The sequence below is a fragment of the Macaca fascicularis genome, chromosome 6 (assembly GCF_037993035.2).
Source record: "Macaca fascicularis isolate 582-1 chromosome 6, T2T-MFA8v1.1".
NCBI lineage: Eukaryota > Metazoa > Chordata > Mammalia > Primates > Cercopithecidae > Macaca > Macaca fascicularis.
Window position 1 is genome coordinate 129,562,337 of NC_088380.1, and position 13,607 is coordinate 129,575,943.

General features: G+C 39.3%; 1 protein-coding gene across 10 annotated transcripts in view; it reads left to right on the plus strand.

Moving 5' to 3' along the window:
* Window positions 1-13,607, plus strand: part of SNX24 (sorting nexin 24) — a 192,001-nt gene that overhangs the window by 151,391 nt on the left and 27,003 nt on the right. The window lies entirely within an intron of this gene.

The following is a 13,607-nucleotide window of genomic DNA, read 5'->3' on the forward strand; positions in this document are numbered from 1 at the left end:
GAGGCTTCTTCTCACTGCATTATTCAAAGTTATGTTTTAACAGAGTTCAGGTTGCTGTCTGACTCAGTTATATTCCAGTTGCAAAATTGTACTCAAGACAGATTGCTTTAGTGAGTAGCTATTTTCCTCTTCTAGAAATGAAGACATAGTGGGCTGTGTAAAAAAACTTAGGAAATGTTTGCAATTTTGACATGAGTTTTTAGCACTTATTAGGATAATAGTATTTAAAAATTAAAGACAAATTAACCTAATTTTCGGCCTGCATTTTTCCTTATGCATTAAAAAGTATAGTGAACAAATGAAAAAACAAATAAAGAAAAAAAAGTGTAGTGAACAAGCTGTTTTTAATTTCTCTTTTTTGTCCTTATTGAAGTTGAGATTGTTGTGAGCCATAATAAAGTGGTCAAAGAGGGACTTCTTTGGGTAGCAGAATCCATTTGACACAAAGCGAGAGCATTACTGTTCTGTTTGGATTATTTTTCCCAAGATTTAGATGAACAATGGCTTATTTTGTTGGTAACTTGTACCCATGTCATCTCATGTCATGACCATGTTTGTTTATTTCCCTGTGGCATCCTCCTTGGTTGAGTCTTATGTACATAGTCAGCCACAGCATGGCCTTTCACCAGAGCTTGAGAGAGGCACTGTGAGTCCTGCTCTGGACCAGAGGATGAAGGGGAGCAGCTGACCACTGAAGGACCAGAAGGTGGTGAGAGAAGGTCTCTTAGGAGCACTTCAGGGAGAGTGCAAGACCTGGGTTCTCAACTCTCCTGCCCAAAGACACAGCGATTGTTCACTTGGTGGATCTGGACTTGGTTTATTAGGAAGAAATGCAAGTCATTTAACATCTCAGAGTCAGTTTTTCCATCTATAAAGTGCTCTTGAGCTTATCTACCTCAAAGGTAGTTGAGAGGATTAAGCGACCCATTGTATGTGAGGCCACTTAGCAAGCCATAAAACGTTTTGAAGATGTTAGATGTTATTATTGTTTCCTCAGTAAATCCCTTGCTTAATTTCCTATCAGTCTCTAAGTTCTTGCTTCAGCATTCATGTGAACTGGGCCTCCAGCTGCTTTGGGTCAGACACTTGCTGCAGTGGCACCTATTGCCTTCCAAAGCAGAGCATTCCATGAGACTTCAGCTTTGACCTTTCTCTTTAAACTAGCCAGAGTTTGCTTTCTCAGTATTTAACCTTTCTTGGCCCTGATTCTGCCTCTGGAGTAACCCTCATGCATTCAGAGCCCTTTCTTGGCTGCAGAGATACAGTGATGATTCGGCAGACTCAGCCCTGCCCTCTTGGAGCTGGAGTTGAGTGGACAAAAGCCAAGTAAACCCATCAAGGAAATAATTGCTAGCACTCTGAAGGAAACAAATAAGGGAGCAAGAAAGAGGTTATCAGAGAGTGAGAATGAGTGGGAGAGGAGCTCCAGAGGATGCTGTGATAGCCTGGTTGTCAGAGGTGAGAGAAAGGAAGCAGCTGGATGGATGCGGCCATCTTTGGCAGAGATGAGGAAAGTGGACAGTGATGGGTCATGGAGTGGCAGGTTTTTTTATTTTTGTTCAAAGAAATACTGAGTTCTGCTTTGAACATTTTGAATTGCAGATATCTGTAAGAAATTCAAGTGGAGATTTTAAATAGATACTTAGTTTTGATGAGTCTGGATCCCAGACAAGAAGTCTAGCCTGAAGATGTGAATTTTTACCTCATCAGCCTTATGGTTGTAAAATCCATGGCAGTTGGTGGACTTAGGGAGAGGGTGCTGGCTAAGCCTTGAAGAGTCCCAACATTCTGAGGTCAGATAGAAAAGGAAGAGGCTACAAAGGAGAGTGAGAATGTGATCTGAAACAAACCCGAAGAGTCACAGAAAAAAAAAAAAAAGAGAGAAGTGGGAGGGTGGCTGTCAGGGTGAGTGGTGACCGCTCAGAAGCTGAATAAGGTGAAGTTAGCAGTGATTTAGCAACCCAAAAGAGACCTGTGGCCATGGCAAGCTGAGGATGGTGGAAGCCGAAGCCAATTTGCAGAGCATGAAAGAGTGAATGAACTGAAGATAAGAAAGGGAAACAGCATCTGTAGAACACTCTTGGAAACTTTTGCCATGAAGAGCAGAGAAATGGGCTGTAGCCTCTGAGGGATTTTTTTTCCTGTTGTTTTACAGTGAGAGTGCATGTTTATGTGCTGATAGGAATGGTTCAGCAGAGATGGAAGGGTGAATAGGTAGATAGGTAAATGCATGGATAGGAGGTGGATGGGTGGGTGGATGGATGGATGGAATTAGTGAATAGCTAGGAGAAAGAAGAGCAAAATAACTAAAGAAATAAATACTTGAGGCCGGGCGCGGTGGCTCAAGCCTGTAATCCCAGCACTTTGGGAGGCCGAGACGGGTGGATCACGAGGTCAGGAGATCGAGACCATCCTGGCTAACACAGTGAAACCCCGTCTCTACTAAAAAAATACAAAAAACTAGCTGGGCGAGGTGGCAGGCGCTTGTAGTCCCAGCTACTTGGGAGGCTGAGGCAGGAGAATGGCGTGAACCCGGGAGGCGGAGCTTGCAGTGAGCTGAGATCCGGCCACTGCACTCCAGCCTGGGCGACAGAGCGAGACTCCGTCTCAAAAAAAAAAAAAAAGAAAGAAATACTTGAGAAAGTCAAGGGGTGGGCTGAGAGCCAGAGCAGAGATATAGGAATTGGCTTCTGATGGAAGGAAGGACGTTTTCTCCACTGTAGCAGAAGAAAGAGAAGATTGATGGAAGTGCAGTATAGGTAGAGTTGTTGGGATGAAGATGAGGAGGATCAAGCCAGGTGGCTTCTGCATTCTCTTTGAAGTGTGAAGAGTGGTTATCAGCTGGGAGAGTGGGTGGAGGAAGGGATGAGGGAGATAAAAGAAGAGGATAAGTTTTGAAAATGGGTAAAGGCTGATTCTTCTAGCGAAGTAGTTTTCGAGTGTGGTTCCTGGACCACTAGCTTCAGCATCACCTGGAAACTTGGTAACTTATTTGAAATGCAAATTCTTAGGCCCCACCAAAGACCAGCTAGATCAAAACCTCTTTCAGTTGGACCAAGCAAACTGTTTTAACAAGCCCTCTAAGTGATTCTGATGCTGGCTACAGTTTGAGAACTACTGTTCTAGAGAAAAGTAACAAGATTTCTGGACCATATATTGAGGATAAAAGCTTAAATTTAAAGTGAAACCAGTCTTTTTTGTATTCTGTAATTTTTCTCAGTGTTTAGCAGCTTAGGTTAAGGCATGAATGAGAGATTGCTGGGATTCAGCCAGAACTGAGCTGTTCCGAGTACAGCAGAGGAAGAGGAGTTGATGGGTTTGAGGTTGGTTCAGGGGACTTATTCTGATGGTAGATCACAGCTCCTTAAGCTGGACAAGAGGGCAGAAAATTTAGAGGGGGGCTAATGGGAGTCAGAAAGTACTGGGTCAGTGGATTGGAAGTCTCACTAGTAGTAAGGGAGCAACACCATTGCACAGAAGGCCTTTGTCGGAACTTATTGGCCCACAGAGATAGTGCTTTTAAGATCTGAATAAATGAGTTTGCATACCAAGTCTATGGAACAAATACTTTCTTTGGCCTGTGTGCATGCATTAAGGGGCTAGGAAGTTATAACACAAGTGGATTACGTATAAAACACAAGCTTTTTAAAGAGAAATTAATCATAATGTAAATAAAACCATGTAAGAAAATGTTCTCTTTCTTTAATGAGCTATTTAAATTATTCAGGAAAAAGGAGCATGCCTGTCAGGTGTTCCCAGGTAGTTCCCTACCCTGCTTTCCAGGACACAGTTGGAACAGACTGAGGTGAGGGTGGTTGAGTAGACCACTGCCTGGTACAGTTTGGCCAACTAGAGTGGTTAATATGTAGGCCTGACAAGCTATCTAGGTTGTTGGTTTCTCCATTGCTTTTAGGAGTACCTTTGTGTCTCCTGAACCTCTGCCCAGCCCCAGTGATATCTGGCTCCTTAGTCGGGGTATACTAGGGATAACCATAGGCAGGGAGGAGAAATGAATTCACAAATTTTATCCTGAGACACCAGAGGCACATCTTCCAGCTTTTTATTTTTTAATAAATTAGTATATCTCCCTCAAACTTAGCTAAGAACTTCAAGATAGAAAACGTTTGCTCGAAGAGGTATGAAGTCATTTTTAACTTGTTAGAATATTAGTGTAAATCCTTGCTATCTCCCTTTAATTGCTCTTAATGGAAGGCTGTTAAATCATCATAAAATTTGTGATTAAAAAGACCTATTAAAGTAGAATTGTATTTTTTTTTCCACCAGCCAATGCTAAATTATTCCCTGTGGCTCATTCTACAGTGGTTTGGCCATTCTTTTGTAAAGTTAGTTTAACAGAACACTCCATTTCCTGGGGATACAGTCTATGATTTGTTTAAAAGATCCAATTTGGGAGGATATTTTTCTAGATAATCAGCTTACATTTTTCTTTGTTTAGGTTCATCTCATTACCTATATTCTTGATTTCTTTACTGTCCTATAATGGGTGTTCTTGGTACCTGCTGGGTTAGGTTTACAAATTTTTCATGTATTAGGCCTTTTCTTTTTATAGACTGTGCATGAACCTAATTGCATTTTTATTTTTCATATGCTATTCTTTGTGTTATGGACTTTTTAAAAGTAGTAAATTAAAAATAACATATCAGCATTATGTTTTCTTTTTTCCCCTAAGTATTCTACCCAGTACTAAAGCAGTAAATTAAAAATAGAATATCAAAATTCCTTTTTCTTTGCTCTTTCTCTCTCTTTTTGTATCAATAATGCTACTTAGTATTCTGTCCTATGGGCTAAAAACAGGACTTTACAATCTGCAGAGGCATGAGGGCTCTATCAGGGGTTTATGTGTTCTACCATAGGTAACAAGCCAAATCCAAGGGCTTAACTAAAAGTGAATTTTAACCTTAATCACTGAGAAGGAAAGTGGTAGGTAATTGTGAGTTTTGGCTCACTGGCTCAAGATTATCAAGGACTGCATCTCCTTGGTTCTTTTGGCCTTTTCCTCATAATTACAAGATGGCAACTAAGCTCAAAGACCATGCCCATATTCTAGCCAAGTGGAAGGAGGAAAGGGGAGAGACATGAGCAAAAAGATGGGGGCCACTGCAGCCTGACCAGTCATTTTAAGGAAGCTTTTTGACTTTTCCCATCCAGTCACTTCTTGTGACATTTTTGTTGGTTAGATCTGTGTCACATGCTAAGGGATGGGGTGCGGGCGGGGCTGGGGGCATTGGGGGCGCGGGAGCGTTGTTGATGGGAAATGTTGGGGGAAGAGTGAGGCAGGATATATTATTTTCGTCAGTTTTTGATATTGTTCTTTGTTATTTTTAGCTTGGCAGCTTGCCACACACCCCAAGAAAGTTGGTATTCCATTAGTAAAGAAGAAGAGAAGACTGGATCTTGCATAGGTGCAAAAAGACTGGTGTAATCTGGAAAACTCCCAGAAAGGGGCATATTCATTCTTGGGTATATGTCCCTGAATAAATGTCTGTAATTCAGCTCCCAAGTGATAGAAGGATTCATTTCAGTGTTAGATTTGGGAGAAGGGCTAGGGTACATATGTTCCTCTTTCCCTGAACTCAGAGAACAGGTTCCAGCGTGGACCCCCTGTGTAGTCCTTACCAGCCATGTGTAGATAGCCCTAATTTCTCATCTTTCTTGCTATTGTGTTCTGTCCCAGTAGGCTACTGTTCCTCCCTGTGTATTTTAGTGAACAATTTCATTGACTGTATTTTTTGTTGCAGCCAAGAGGCCAAGCACCTCCTCCTAACTTTCTTTACAGATGTTTTTTATTTTATAGCCTATGAGCCATCTCCACAAGGGCCACTTTTCATACATTGTTTCTCTGAGGACTAGCTACACATCTTATAATTAAGTCTGTTGTCACACTCTAACCATCTCCCACTATTTTCCCACTAACTACTGTGCACTTTGAAGTTTGCTCATTGAGGGTTCCTAAATCCATGTAAAACATCAATTACATTACTGTAGCATTTAAACAGGTGACTAAATGTAGTGTTATAACTGACCAAATATAAAATGGTGTTGGAAGTCTTCATTTAAAAAAAATGATGTTAGCCTAGTATACTCTGTCTGAACTATAGTACAGTAAGAATGTGTATCCCTAGAGAGGCCTCATCTAGCTAGACTATACCACTTGAAATCCAGCTGTCCTGGAGCTGGGTCAAAGTGTACAGTATGTAAAAAAAGAGAATGCTGAAATAAACCAGGTAGTTGGGGGAATGTTTAAGGGCCCTGAGAGAGCAAATTGTTTTAAAGCACCTTAAAAACTTTAAAAAACATCAGTTCATCAACACATATGGGCTGTGCTAATTGTAAATCTTTTATTAAAAACCAGTCTCCTAAGGCTATCTATAGGGAACATTTTATAAGCCTAGTTCTGATTACTGTTTCTTCTATAAAGTAGTAAAGCAGCACTCCCATTCTATAACTTGTATTTAACTAAATGTCTTACCACATTATTTGAATTATTAAATCTGTTTTGGTTCGCTTGTTGTAAAACAGTAATATTAAATACCGTAGTCTCCTGATCTTAGGTTTCACTTACAGGTACGTAGCTAGTTTGTAGTTGTATGTATGTATATATTTATTTATTTATTTTTGAGACAGAGTCTCATTCTGTTGTCTGGAGTGCAGTGGCCCGATCTTGGCTTACTGCAGCCTCTGCCTCCTGAGTTCAAGCAATTCACCTGTCTTGGCCTCCCATGTAGTTAGGATTATAGGTGCCCACCACCACACCCAACTAATTTTTGTATTTTTGGTAGAGACGGAGTTTCACCATGTTGACCAGGCTGGTCTTGAGCTCCTGACCTCAAGTGATCCACCCACCTCAGCCTCCCAAAGTGCTGGGATTACAGGTGTGAGCCACTGTGCCCAGCCTATGATTGTTTTTAAAATTTGTTTGGATTTTTTTTCTATCAAATCATCAAGAAAATGCCCCATAAATCCTGGCATTATCTATTATGTGTAATTGAAGTGCATTTTTATTCAATACACAGGTAATTTAAATGGATCAAATATGTATAATATGTGACTTTAAAGTAATTGTACCCAGTCATTTGCTGAAAAGAATTGAGCTAGTCAGAAGTTGTCAAACAGGTTTTGAAATGTTATGAGGCCAGATCCTTTTGTTTTTTGTTTTGTTTTGTTTTTTTTGAGACAGAGTCTCGCTCTGTCGCCCAGGCTGGAGTGCATTGGTACCATCTTGGCTTACTGCAACCTCTGCCTCCAGGGTTCAAGTGATTCTTGTGCCTCAGCCACCTAAGTAGTTGGGATCACAGACACATGCCACCTCACTCAGCTAATTTTTTGTGTTTTTAGTAGACACAGGGTTTCTCCATGTTGGCCAGGCTGATCTGGAACTCCTGACTTCAAGTGATCCACCCGCCTTGGCCTCCCAAAGTTCTGGGATAACAGGTGTGAGCCACTGCACCCAGTCATTTTGTTGTTGTTGTTGTTGTTTTAATAGAAAGATTAATGGAATATGTTGCCTTTCTTAGTCTGAAATTCTTTATATATTTGTAAGAATTAGTTGAGATGTTAAGATAAATTTAAAATCCAAGGAAAACCAAGAATGTATTTTAATTGAGCCAATTTCAATGGCTCCCTTAAATATATCTGTGGAATAAATTAAGTTTATAAATAGAATAGAAAAATATTGGGAAAGATGAAATATTCCAATAAAATTAAATAAGAAAAGAATTAAACTATATAGCATAGTGCTATTGTGCATACAGTAAATGTCAGGAAATATTTGGGAAATGAATGAATGAATGACTCTGAACCGATATATAATTTGAACAGTAGTTTTGAAGCTAGAGACACCTGGGTTCCAATCCCAACAGTCCCCTTACCTTCTAAGAAACTGTCACAAATGATTTAGCCTTTCTCAGCCCCAAATTCCTCATATGTAGAATTTGGATAATGAAAACATCTCATGGTATTGTGAGAAATAAGATAAGGAGCCTGGCACAGAATAGACATTAAATGAAACATTATTGTTGTTATTGTTGTTCTAACCTACATGAAAATTACCATATTTGGTAGATTAAAATTGTTGAAAGTTAATATGACAACCCAGTATTAAACATTACATCAAATGAAATGATTGTTTTGTCACCCAAAAAGATAACAGCCCAACCTGAGGGTTTGGGAAAGTTTCCTAAGGGAAATGACACTAGAGCTGAAACTTGAAAAATAAGTTAGAGTTGGCCAGTTAAAAAGAGGTGGTAAGGGCATTTCCAATAATAGAGCTGTGCCCTCACATAGTTTACCTTAGGGTAAACAAGGATAAAAGAGACTATTTCAAGTACTGTGGTAGGGATATATTGGGCCTTATTGGCTTGGCTATTATAAACTCTTGAGTACATTATATTCAGAGGCCAGGTCTACTGGCGTAGGACCATACATCCTTATCAATAAAAAATGTTTCAGCATAACACTCCAAAATGTGTGTATTTAATAATAAATCTTACACATGTACTGTGAGTCTACATACTAAAAATTAGAAAAGATAGGTTTTTTTATTTTTTAATTAAAAGTAAGTAAAAATGGAAGTTCTGATATTTTTTCCTGAATCACAATTCATGATCTTGCTTAACTCTCCACATGTCTGTAATATACTTTGGAGACCCCTGGCCTGTGAAAAATCCATGAGCATAGACAGAGGTTTTCCTAATGCTTCCTAACCATGTTTTCTGAGAGTTCAGAGTTATATATATTTATATTTATATATATATACACACATACACATATATAAATAATATTTGCAGTACCTGCATAGTCTCAGAAGCCCCAATCTAGAAAATTAATGTTACCATTGTCTCAAAACTGATTATATCCCTAGATAGATAGATAGATAGATAGATAGATAGATAGATAGATAGATAGTATTTGCAGTACCTGCATAATCTCAGAAGCCCCAATCTAGAAAATTAATGTTATCATTGAGTTAAAGCTGATTATGTCTCTAGGATCCCAGTCAGGGATCTGCTTCCTAGGAGCAGAAGCAAAACCACTCAAGGAAGACATACCTAGAACTTGGCCTGCAGTAGATTCCCACAGATAAAGCCTTTCTGAATATGAGCTTATGAACCAAAACTACAAAACATAGAAAACTACAGGAATAAACAGCTATGAGTGAGAACAGAGACACAAAACAGCAGGATTAGATCCAAAGAACTGCAAGTAAAATAACAATCTAACAGAAACAAATTAATATATTAACGTTTAATCTGGGCATAAGAAAAGATTAAGACTCTAAGAAAAATAGAGCTTCCAGGTTTGAAAAGGAACCAAATATGAAATGAAAAATATATAGTCATTAAAATTAGCTCAGTGGGTTAGTTAAGACGCAGTTTAGAGTTAGCCAAAGAGAGGATTTAATGCATGGTCCCTGGATCTGATTAACACTACTACTGTTCTAGTTGTAGTCACAATACAAATCAGACGGTGTCATGTACAGTGAGATACCCCATCTACCTACCACCCACCCACATAAGATCATTCAGTGACTCCCAAGTCTACAGAGAAAAGAAAAAAAAATCCTTCACATGATCCAGAAGCCCTGCCTAACCTCTCCAGCTTAGGTGACCCCATTTTATTGCTTAGCTTTATTTTTTTCTGTAGCCTTCTTTAAGGGTTTTTTTTAATGTCATGCTTCTACCTTCCACAGGCCTTTGAACAAACTGGAATATCCTACTCACATTATTCTCATTAGCTCATTCAACTCCCAGCTCAAGGGTCACATCCCCAGGGAAGCTCTCCTTCACCCCACAGGTTAATAGGGGTGCTTTGTTACTAATGATCAAGGAAACTAGCTACTCCCCTTTAAGGTACTAATTCAGTTTGTAATTTCACATTCATTACTGTGAATCAGCATTCATCTTCCCTACCCAATGGTAAACCCTGGGAGGACAGGACTATATTTGTTGGGCTAACCATTGTGTCCCCAACACAATGCTTGTAGTTAGTAAATGCTAAACGAATACTTTTATATGAATACATTCCAGAAAAACACAGAATGTAAGTTTTGATATTAAAATAGCTCCAAAGACTATTGATTTTCCACTTTCTTTTGTCCATGGTTAGTTTTTTCCTTTTAGCCACATTATCAGAAATGATATTCCTTTTTTTTTCAAATCTTCTTAGGCCAAATTATATTATTTCTTTGCACAGATTCGTTATTATTTTAAATAGGCCCTTTTCCGCATTCAGCGTTTAGTGTAGGTCCTCAGATTTCTTGCAAGATAATCTATAAAGCCCTGTGAAACCACAGCAGGTGTCTATTTGAATTCCTTGAGTAGTGCAGTTTTTACCAAGGTACAGGCTAGACGCATCTTGCAAATGGTGTCACACACAAAAAGGGGGATGCATCGTACAGTGGGTTCTTCAGAGCACATCTGATTTTTATTTTTTAGGTGGTCACGATCCTTCTTAAATCTGTCTACTGGCTGACTTTTTAAAAGTGTTCCTTTGCTAACCTGATTATGACTCAAATTTTGTGAAATTTTGACCAGGTGCAGGGAAGTGGTAAGTAGAAGACTGAGGACTACAGAGCCTCTGTGAGTTCGTAGGTTTTGGGTCCCAGAGGACAGTGACACTGAGCCCAGTTACTGCAGTGAGGAGGTATTGATTTTTCTCCCTCCCTGTTTTTAGCCATATCTCTGAAGTAGATATGGTATGAAGCATCTTTCCTGGTAAAGAGAGGAAAAGCTGCGGTGGTGAACTTTGTCACCCCAACAGCCGGACATTTCAAACCAAGCTAGATGGAATGGAGGAAGGGCTTAACGTGCTCTTGTAAACCTCTTGACTTAGTTCAATACCTTAGCTTTTGTGACAAAGAGGTTCCCTACAGTTTATAACAACCCTGATAGACAATGGGAAGAAGCGTGTGTGTGTGTGTGTGTGTGTGTGTGTGTGTGTGTGTGTAAAAGGGAATAAAAGGATCAAATCAGTGAAAACAACACAGCCCTGTGCTATGATCTTAGAAGGTTAGCAAAGTGGTCTTGTCCAAGTTTTCAACAAGATGTTCCATTCCTGTTATAATTGGCTGCTGGGTAGGTTTGGACCTAACTAGAATGCCAGCGTTCGATTTCACCGTGTTCTCAGTGGAGATGTGTCACCGTTTATGCTCGCCTTAGTGACAATTTTCTAAAATGGAAACTCGTGGGAAATCATTACAGTGTTTATATGTCTCCCTTGTCGGACAGCGTTATCCTGTGATATTTTACCAGTGTTTTCCACTGCATGATGGCATCTCGTGAAGGTTAAGGCAGAACAAGTCCCTCTGTAATTTTGTGACTACATTTTACTTACCAAAGAAGAAAAGATAACCGACAATTAAGTATTTGGGATGTCACAGAAAGAACATGTGCAACTAATCAATGGTATCCTTTGGGAACATGATTTTATAAAGCTGATAAGGTAGAAAAATTGGGATTTTGTGATTTGTGTTACATGATGATAATTGCACCTTTTCAATAAAAAGAACATTTCTTCTGGAGTAAACATTGAGCTTGCAGGGGCTGTTGGTGGTAATGCTGTTGTTTTTCTGCCCCATGCAGTAAGTTTTTTATAAATGCTTTCATAGAGTTTAATTTTTTTTAAATTCTTCATTTAAAGTGATATTTCTGAGGAAATATCTGGTCTGCTTTAGAGAAAGTCATTTATTCTTACAAGAGTGAGTAGCATTGTGTAAAGAAAAATTGTTTTGTTTGTTTTTTACAAAATACACTCTTTGCCCAGTTTTGCTATTTATCAGAGTTGGATGTAGTAATATCGAAGTATGTCAAGCAGCCTATCACACACCTGTAACAGTTCTTTCATTTAACCCCATTTCCTACGTGTACCATCATAATAACCTGATTTTTGGTCTTCTTGTATTCCTAAGTGACAGATTGGATGGAAGTTTCTTTAGGGCATTTCTCTGTTAATTCTATGCCATCTCCAATCTGCAAGTCTATTAAAGAGTCCAGCATATTTTGATACTCTTCAGTGCCTGTTCTTTTCATACTGTGTCACTTTTACTACTTTTATTGCACATGCTTCAATTAGAAAATGACTCCTTCCTTGCTGCTTTTGACAGTACTTTCTTCTTGTTCCAGCAGCTTTGAAAATGCTGGATAACCAGTGGCCACCTTCCTTAACAGAACAGTTAGTTAACTTAAAGATCATTATCCCCTTGACTTTCCACTGCCTGGTTCCATTCTTCATACCCAATATTGGATGACTTGTTTTTATGGCAACTATTTTGAAATCTTTTAGTTATTTTCATTGCTTGCCTCTAGCTCTTCCTAGGTTTATTCTTATTTCTCTTTTGTGGTGGCAGGGGTTGCTTGATAATATCACCTTAAGTGGGGTGAGAGAACTGTTCAGCTCATTTGATACCATGTGGAAGGAGCAGTTCTTGTAGACCTACCATTTGAGACCCATGACTCTCGCACATAAATAGCTACTCTGTCTTGCATCTGGGTAATTAATTCTGTTTCTCACAGTATTTCACTCTGTGTGTATACCTGTAAAATTTATTGGGATTTATTTCTAGCTTTTTCTCCAAACTTGTCACATTCATTTTGAATTCTTGATGTTTTACTGTATAAATTAGTTGACAGGCCATGTGTGCCAACTTGCATCCAGGAATGGGATGAGCAGCGTCAAAACTCCACCACCAGAGTCATTGGGTAATTAAGTAGATAGCACTGGGCCTGATCCCATCACTACCCTGCAGTTCAGAATGCCCCTCTTATAACACGGGCAGCATGGTAGTGCTTCATCAGCTGTACTCTAACCCAGCAACGATAGAGTGGAAAATCATACTTTCCTTAATGTTTTGTTAATTTTGGGAACCCTCCACACCACTGACTGCTGCATTTTAGAATAATATATAGAAGACATGGAAATCATGAATATGAATTATTCTCTAGAATCAGTGCAGCAATAGATTTTGGTGTATTAGAAAGAATCCTTTACCACAGTAGCCTCAATGCCAGACAAATGTCTTCAACTCAGCCCAGAGCTGAAGGCATTAATGAATTCTAATAGCAAGGCAGCATACCCTCCAGTGGGGTTCTAATTGACAAAGAGATAGAAAACTGAAACAAGAAGGCCAACGTGTCCCCTTTGGGGAGCTGGCACACAGCACCAGCCGACAGTGCCTCAGGCTCCAGGCCAAAGAAAAGTGAGCCCAGCAGTGAGTGCTATTGCCCTGTCTAAGCTAAAAGCCGGTGTTCTTGGCTGGGCTGTCAGGGGTCTGCAAACCCCCTGCCACTGAAAGCACAATTATAGATGTATGTGTGTTTTCCAGCAAGCAGGATACTCAGCTTTTATCTGATACTCAAAAAGATACCTGAAATATAGAGGGCCAAGAAGCTCTGTTTGCTTGATGAACAATAATCCAAACTTCAAAATTGGTAAAATAGGTTGTTGGGGATTCATACAACAACAGTACTCAAAGAAAAGAGAATTAGCATCTATCCATCACTAATTGTGTATCAGAGATTCTTGGAGACATTTAATCCTCACAATAACCTTTTAAGATAGAAAGAGAAAGGATTCAAACTCAAGTCTTCCCT